This window comes from Notothenia coriiceps, unplaced genomic scaffold (genome assembly GCF_000735185.1).
Source record: "Notothenia coriiceps isolate Sejong01 unplaced genomic scaffold, NC01 NC01_scaffold00035758, whole genome shotgun sequence".
Lineage (NCBI taxonomy): Eukaryota > Metazoa > Chordata > Actinopteri > Perciformes > Nototheniidae > Notothenia > Notothenia coriiceps.
In genome coordinates this window covers 127,077-135,344 of record NW_011368459.1, presented here as the reverse complement: position 1 = coordinate 135,344, position 8,268 = coordinate 127,077, and the positions used below count along the sequence as shown (strand labels likewise).

Sequence of the window (8,268 nt, the reverse complement as noted above, 5' to 3'; positions counted from 1 at the left end):
ACGATTCTTTTCAGACATGGCTTTATCTCAGGCTGCATTGCCTCCCACAGTGGATCTCTCTTCCTTACACGGTGTTGGCTTTTTTGCTGCTCGGCATTTGCACATTCATTTATGCAAAGTATATTCTCCTCTGTCTTTCTCCCTAAGCACTTTCACTCTCTCCATATGTCTGACCTATCTGCCCTTCGTCTTCCCTCTACAGCCAACAGCTAAATACCTCCTACAGAGGTGATGAATATCTGATACTGCAAAAAGTGTTGTGGTGATCGATTTGGACGAAACACTCGTCCCACAGCTCTTTCAAGGTAAGTTCAAACAGGGGGTTTATACGTATGTTGTGCCATAGGATGACCGGATGTCCCGCTTTGCGCGGGGGTACTGCACAGCATTTTCCACGTACTTTTGGTGCGTCCCGCAAATTGAGACGATTTCCCGCATATTTCATTTTTATAGGCTAAACGCTTTTCTAAAAATCAGATTTATCAAATGGCTGATTGAGAAAGGCAGGGAAGGGCTATCATCACGGGGTGTGATTTGCTTGTCCAATCAAACTGTAACACACGGCGGGTCCTGGTCCAGTACTTAACCAATGAGAGTAACTCACCTCACACACACACCCCCCCCCCGCGAGCCCCGCCAAACAACAACAACGAAAGTCAGTCAATAACGCAGGCGACGCAGCAGGTTATGGAAAATGGAGGAAACTGAAACTACAGCTAAGAAGAAAAGAAGATGCACATACAACAAAGACTGGGAAGACACTTACCCGTGGGTGAAGCCAGTGCAGGGCGACTCTCAGAGAGTTTTTTGCAATCTTTGCAAGAGTAATTTTTCCATTTCATATGGCGGTGAATACGACGTCAAAAGAAACCGAGAATGCGATTCTCACAAGAAACGTGTCGCTCAAAAAGAGACATCCCACTCTATGGAGACATTCCTACTCAAACCAAAAAATGATGGCCACTCAGACAAGGTACAGCAGCGGAAATAACCAAGCTAGCGCCGACCATTTTTCCAGACTCTGATATAGTAAAGAAAATGTCATGTGGTCGTACAAAAGCAGCGTCCATAATAACAGATGTGCTTGCCCGTGCCTCTGTGGAGAGTTGTTTGACAGAGTTAAAGACACAAGTGGTTCTAGGTGACAAAATAGCCCACACACTGTGGGGGGGCCCACCTGTTGTTGCTGTGATGGACAAAACTGAAAGCTATTTTATTTTATGTATTATGTTTGTGTTCCCTCCTGGCCAGTTTTGATTTGTACTTAGTCGCCCGCAGTGGCAACGTGAGTCGCCCGCGGGGCATGTTCTAAAAATAGCTCGCTAAGCAAATCCAAAATGTATAAAATACACAAAACAAAAAAGGAAATGTAATTTTAAAAGAATCTACCCTATGCATAAACAAAACTTCAATCATAGTGAACTCTATCCACTTATTACAACTCTATAGCTATCTAACACCCCTCCTCCCCCCACCCCCACAATGAATATCGACCAATCACGTTCTTGCTTGATTTGCGGGACCAGCGTTGCAGTCGGGAAGAAAAGCAATGTGGCACCTCCCTGCTGATTTTCCTTCTGGCAGAATCTACACAACACATCAGCCCCATTGAACAGCCTATCATGCCAGCCTATACAGCACATGAGGGGCAGAGTTTTACTGTGTGTGTGTTGCAACTTGCATATATATCTGCACATGGCGTAATCTCCAGGGGGGACATGTCCCCCGCTCTTTTCAAAATCACATTTGTCCCCCCCCACTTTACAAATATGTTATTATTTTTAACCCACGCCATCATCGCCATGGAGAAGCACACAGCCTCTGTGAGCGAGCGAGAGAGAGAGAGAGCTAGGGAGAGCACACCTTTATCTATTTAATATAGGTAAAGTAAGAAATCATTCCAATGTGTACTATAGGACAGTAAAAAAAAAAAAAACAGTTTAAAAGGGGAGTGATTAGTAAAATATGCATAAATAAAAAGAAAGAATGCTAACTAGCTAACATAAGATCAGAATAAACCAGTTTAAATGATGTGTTATTGGTTGTGATCATATTCTAAAGATGTTTGGATTATTGAAAAGTATACAGCTCTCTTTCATCTGAGCGTTGAGAGCTGTATCCATCAATTCATGTTGTGCTCAAAGTGCACCAGATTCATGCATTTAATTTCAACATTTTAAAAAAACATCTTCCCGGGGGAGCATGCCCCCGGACCCCCCTCGGGGAGGTGAGGACCCCCCTAGATGAGGTGAGGCCCGTCCACCCAAATAAAGCAGGTTAAAATAATTAAATTGAATACATGTTATTTGAGTAAACACTGAAAACGGGTCCCACAGACCCAAACAGCACACAAAGGTTAAAGGTAAGCATATAATAATGTCAATGTGCTAAATATATACACTGCAAAAAACTAAAAAAGAGGAGTAAAAGTAGCCCCCGACTTGTTTTATTTTTTGAAAGTAGCGCTCACCCTAAAAAAGGTTGGTGACCCCTGGCCTAAACAATCTTAATTTCTCGATTGGAAAATAATCTTGACCGGCATTTTACTTGAGCATTTGCAAATATCATTGTAAAGCTTATGTTTCACACCAAAGACCATTTACTCCCAAAATGCTTCCATAAACAAAAGGCCTTCTACATCTGAAGTGTATTACAAATCACAGCCAAACTATAAGACAGGTTGACATAAGAATGCATACAACCACATCGAAGCTCCATTCATAACGTTGGCATTCGAATAATCAACATCAATACTTTACGTTGAGTGTCCATTTAGCGATGGACACTCAAGAGCCACATGTTTGTTCCAGGCCACTCCTCTTTATTTTAGTGCTGCTGCTAAAAGCAATTCTATTAGAACATCTCTAAAGTATTTAGAAAGGCACTCCACAGCTACCTGTCCGTGCAGATGACCACTACGCCTCACTAAGGTGCAACTCTCCTCTTTGCACCTTCTCTTTTCCCTCTAAAAAACAAATACATTACTTTGCTTTGTTGTTGTCAAAAAAAATATCAAAACATTTATTTAAAAAAGATAGATCTAATACTTTTTAAAATTCACAACACGCTTCTCTCTAACTACATTTTCTGCTTCTAAACATGTTTGTTGGACTTACACCTTTCCAAAACATATGAATGAGGTCAAAAACGGTTGTACTGCTCGCCCTAAATTTACAAAGGGAAGCCCTGTCAAAACGAATCTCCACAACTGCAAATTATCCCATTTAAATCAGAATGTTTTTATTTAATATTTAAAAAGACACATCTGTGCTATTCTTTGCTATGTGCACAGTGATGAGCGAAACACTGTAAATACATTTGACATTGTAAACCAAATACCTGCGGACCACCTTTTAAGAACGTCTATTGTGAAGCATACGATATGCTTTGCATTGAGCTTATATAGGAAATCTCCTTTGTCGTTATAACCAAAAGGGAGCCAATAACCAGCATGAAGTCAAAGCTGTGTAGAATCCAATAAAACGCTGTGCAAACAAAACCAGGAGAGGAGCAGGTGGGGCAGGATATGCTGTACCAGGAATGGGGACAATATTACAGTCCTGATTGTGCATTTAGAATAAAAGCAGGGTGGTAATAAGGAGAGTCTGGCTTATGCTGCAGTTAATACATTATTTTAGCAGTGTCACAAGAAAGGAATTGACTAAAATGCAGCAGCAGTAGTGGCTGAAATCAATAATATGATGTGTGTAGACCTTTTTATCTGTCTTCTTTTCATTATGGTTTACCTCAACCCGCACCTCTCTGTCCAGTTCCTGTCTGAGTTCTATTATCAGAGAGATTGCTGAAGGATGGAGGATAAAAAGAGACTCATTCTACTTTGTCCACAGATTTGACTTTTAGTGTTCTTAGCACGACCTCTGCTGCCCACTAGTGGTACTGCACCGTCAGCTTGAATGACTCTCATACACTGTTGTTTCCTCTCACAGCCCATCAGCAACGCAGACTTCATCGTCCCTGTGGAGATCGATGGAACCGTTCATCAGGTATCGTACCCTCTTTTTACTGAAGACGCATTTTCTTTCAGCAGGGGAAAGAGATCCTGAAGAATGACTGTGATCCAGTTCAAGTAATCCAGGATAGGCTGTGTGTATCCTGATTGGCCTATTCATGATTACTTGCACTGGGTGGCAGCCAATGGGCGAAGAGAGAGGAGGGCATCTGAAGCGGGAGAGACAGCCATCAAGCTGAAGATTTTCAAAATGCAAGAAATTAGTAATAAAAGTATCTTTGGTCATTTAGTAATTAATATATTTAAAAAGAAAAATCATACACCCCTGTATGTATTACAATAAATGTTTTATATATTATTGTACAATGTCCACATGTTTACTCTAACGTCTTTTATAATATACATTTCTTTATACTATTTTATTTTATTGGACTTTTTACTTTAAATACATGTATTTGTTGAAATATCCCCTGTTGTATCTTTTAATGGAGTTTATACTGTAACTTTCTATCTTAATATAAATATATATGTTTTTTCTTTTTTAAATTGCATTTTTCTTTGACTTGTGTTTATATCAATATCTTTGTTTTATTACATTTTTTCATTGCGCTTTCTTTTGTAATCTTATGTATAGTATTTTAATTAAACTTCTGTTTGCTTAAGTATCTTTATTCCTTTTTTATATTATTTTATTGGACATTTTTACTTTTAGTTATTTTGTTTAAATCAATATATGTATCTTTTCATTGACATTTTACCTAACTTCCTATGTTTATAAAAATGTTTATTTATTTAATCTCTTTATTGCACATTCTTACTTTAAGTTCTTATGTAAATATAATGTTTACATTCTATTTTACCCATTATTATTTCATTTAAAGGCCATTCTCAAATGTGCAACTTGCCCCCAGAGAAATAAAGTCCTCTTCTACATAACAGGGATTCTTCTGTAACTCCACACTCCTGATACTGCTATAAATAACTCTGAAGGCTGTAGTAAAGAACGCTCCTCTCACATTACACACTCTTCTCTGCGCATCTGTCTGACACTCGTATTACACCCTAAACCTGTGGTGTGGTCTTGCAGGTGTATGTGCTGAAAAGACCCCACGTGGACGAGTTTCTTCAGAAGATGGGAGAGCTGTTTGAATGTGTGCTGTTCACAGCCAGTCTCGCCAAGGTCAGTTTAAACCCCCGCATGTTTTCTTTGCACGTTTTCTATTTCCTTCTTCTCCTGTTGTCATCTGCTCTTGCCGTCTGAATGTTCACACTTCCTCTGCTTCGCTCTCCATCTGTGTCTTTTGCATCTTAGCCAAAATGAATGGGTAAGTTTAATGAATGAAAAACAATCGCGTCAAGTGGCCGATGTTCCTGTAGTGTCGGTTGTTTCTTGTGTCGAGTCAGAAGCTAGGTGTCAGTAGCGCCATTTAGATGAACTGCTTTTCTTTTTTTTGGAACATTAGTGTAGCATTTTCAAGTTGTTAGCTTTTAGCACTCTAGCTGACTAGTCTGACCACAAGAACCTGTTTGACAAATCTTCTTTTACAACATTCAGTTTGATTTGTTGTCTGGTTTTCCGTAGCTGTATTGCAGTGCAATTCAGAATGTCTAGTATTTGTTTGTACGACGGTGTAACATGTTTGTTTTTCATGGACAGTATGCCGATCCTGTGGCAGACCTGCTGGATCAGTGGAGTGTGTTTCGAGAGCGACTCTTTAGAGAATCCTGCGTTTTTCACAGAGGGAACTACGTCAAAGACCTCAGCCGGCTGGGACGAGAGCTCAGCAACGTCATCATCGTCGACAATTCACCCGCCTCTTACATTTTCCATCCAGAGAATGCTGTGAGTCCCAAAATCACAAATGTATATTTCTACTTATGTTTGGTTATTTACCCTAACCCAAAGGAGTCATGGGCTCCTTTTTATTTGCTACCTCATTATCTTTTATTGTGAGCTATTATATTTTGTATTTTTCCTAACATAAGTTCACAAATGTACTTCAAAAATAACTCTTATGACAAAAAGGAAAACATGAAGCTGGCACAATCTGGAATGGAATGCTGTTTAAATTATTCACTTGTAGTGATTAGACATTTTGGGTCTTTTCATACATGTACACTTACAGTATGGAAATACCCTTTTTAATTCTATGGTAATTCCATTTTTTCTTACTTTACTCTCATAAGCCTTTGGCACAGCTCAGAGCTCCTTGCTCACCCGCCATCCAGAGGAGCAGGGAGCCCTGGCAATGGATCACCCTGATTTTCATGCTCCTGCCAAAATGAATGTATTTTTTAAAGCTGTTACCTTCAGCTATAATGTTTAATAATATTTCGTCTGATTTCAAATAAAAAAGAAAGATAAACACAGTAATGAAGCCTGTAAAAAAAATATGATGACAAGACACAAAAGGAGGAACTCAACAGCATTACACAGGCTGTTTGCGACCTCGGAAAATGCACACAGCGCCCCCTCAAGCCACATATAAACACACATGCTACCAGCCTGAAAACAGTTTTGCCTAGTAAATGGTAAATGGACTGTACTTATATAGCGCTTTATCCAGTCTTTAAGACCCCTCAAAGCGCTTTACATACTACATGTCATTCACCCATTCACACCCATTCATACAGAGCAGTGTACCTTACTCTAGGACCTAACATTCACACACATTCACACACCGTTGGCCATGCCATCGGGAGCAACTCAGGGTTAAGTATCTTGCCCAAGGATACATCGACATGTTGACTGCATGGGCTGGGATCGAACCCACAACCTTCTGGTTGAAAGACGACCACACTCCCTCACAGCCACAGTCGCCCCTCTAGTCTAGTTCTTGGATCTAGGTTGATCTTATACATGGCGCTCTGGCCTGAAACGTATAAGCTGTGACTGTTGAACATATGAGCTGCACGATTTTGGGGGAAAAAATCTAAGGCGATTTTTCCTGGCAAATGTATTGCGATTCGAATTTGCGATATTGTTTTTAAGCAACCCAACGAAAAAAGAAATTGTAAAAAAAAAAAAAAAAGTTTAAAAAAATCGCGGCTTTGCGATTTGATAATCGCATGATTGTCAAATCGCGATTTCGATTTCAAAAATCGAGTTAAATCGTTCAGTGCCCTAACCCTCCCGTAATATTCAGCCTGGCGTTTCCCTTCTAAAATAACTTGATTTTACATGTCCCCTTTTAATCTACTGCAAACTTTTGCACTAGCCTTTTTCCCATAATGCAATAGCGCTTTTCCCATTAATTGTGACATGGTAACTATGACATACCTACTAACTATCATTGAAAGAGTTTATAACTATCCTGTCAGGCGAAGTCTATGAGTTAGTACACAGCTAGACTGAGGGTTGTCTCCCTGTCTCCTAAAGGTCCTGGTCGCAGATCCCTGTTTTGATGACATGAATGACACGGAGCGTGTTCCGGACCTGCTGCCTTTCTTCGAGGGACTTGAGCAAGAAGAAGACGTTACGGTCCTGAGAACCTGAGAGGCAGGTATGCAGACGCAGCCCAGCGCCGCCCGCGCTTTCTCCATCTCCTCCCCTCTACCCCCCCTCTCTTTCCACAACCACCGCTCTCAGACTCAGGCAGATCCTCCCGCACGTGCCCCCTCTTGTCTCCCTGCCCAAGGGGGGACGCCTGGAGTCTCACTGTGGAAAAACCTGGTCATGGACCCCGCTCCGCCCCAGGTGACCGGCTGCCTTCTGGAGTGCCGTCAGAAAAAGAAAAAATATCCCAGGGCACTGTGTTTGCGGAAAAAAAAAACCGCCAGAAGAGTTACAAGAGAGTTGATAACGGACAAATATGCTAAGAGGAAAATGGAACTCTGGTCTTTAGTTTCAAAACCAAGCAGTTTATTATTCGGTGAAGTGCTTATTTTTAAAAACCAAAAAAAACACAGCAACAAGTTTTGTGCTGGAAATTTTTTGGAACCACACAAAAGTCTGAAAAATATTTTGTCCCGTATTGTTGCATATGCAGGCAGTTTCTGGTAGTACGGAAGGACTGGTTGATTCTCTTTCTTACTGAGAAGTGCCTTTGTTGAATGTTGTTTATATGGGGAGATATTTTGTACATGCACATTTCCAGGAGTACAGTTTTTTCGACGAAAAATATGCTTCAAGTGAGGAATTAATCTTGATATATATACAAGTTTTTTGATTATCAAATGCTGAGTTAACGGCGCCAGAAGAGTTCGTTTTTTTTCTCCCAGTATGCTTGTGCCATGTAGTATAGATGTTTCTTCTCTGTACCGCAGTTGCATCTCTCATAATATAGCTCAAGCGGACA

General features: G+C 40.4%; 1 protein-coding gene across 1 annotated transcript in view; it reads right to left on the bottom strand.

Moving 5' to 3' along the window:
* LOC104963182 (AP-1 complex subunit gamma-1-like) overlaps nucleotides 1-8,268 on the bottom strand; it is a 21,193-nt gene that overhangs the window by 2,974 nt on the left and 9,951 nt on the right. The window lies entirely within an intron of this gene.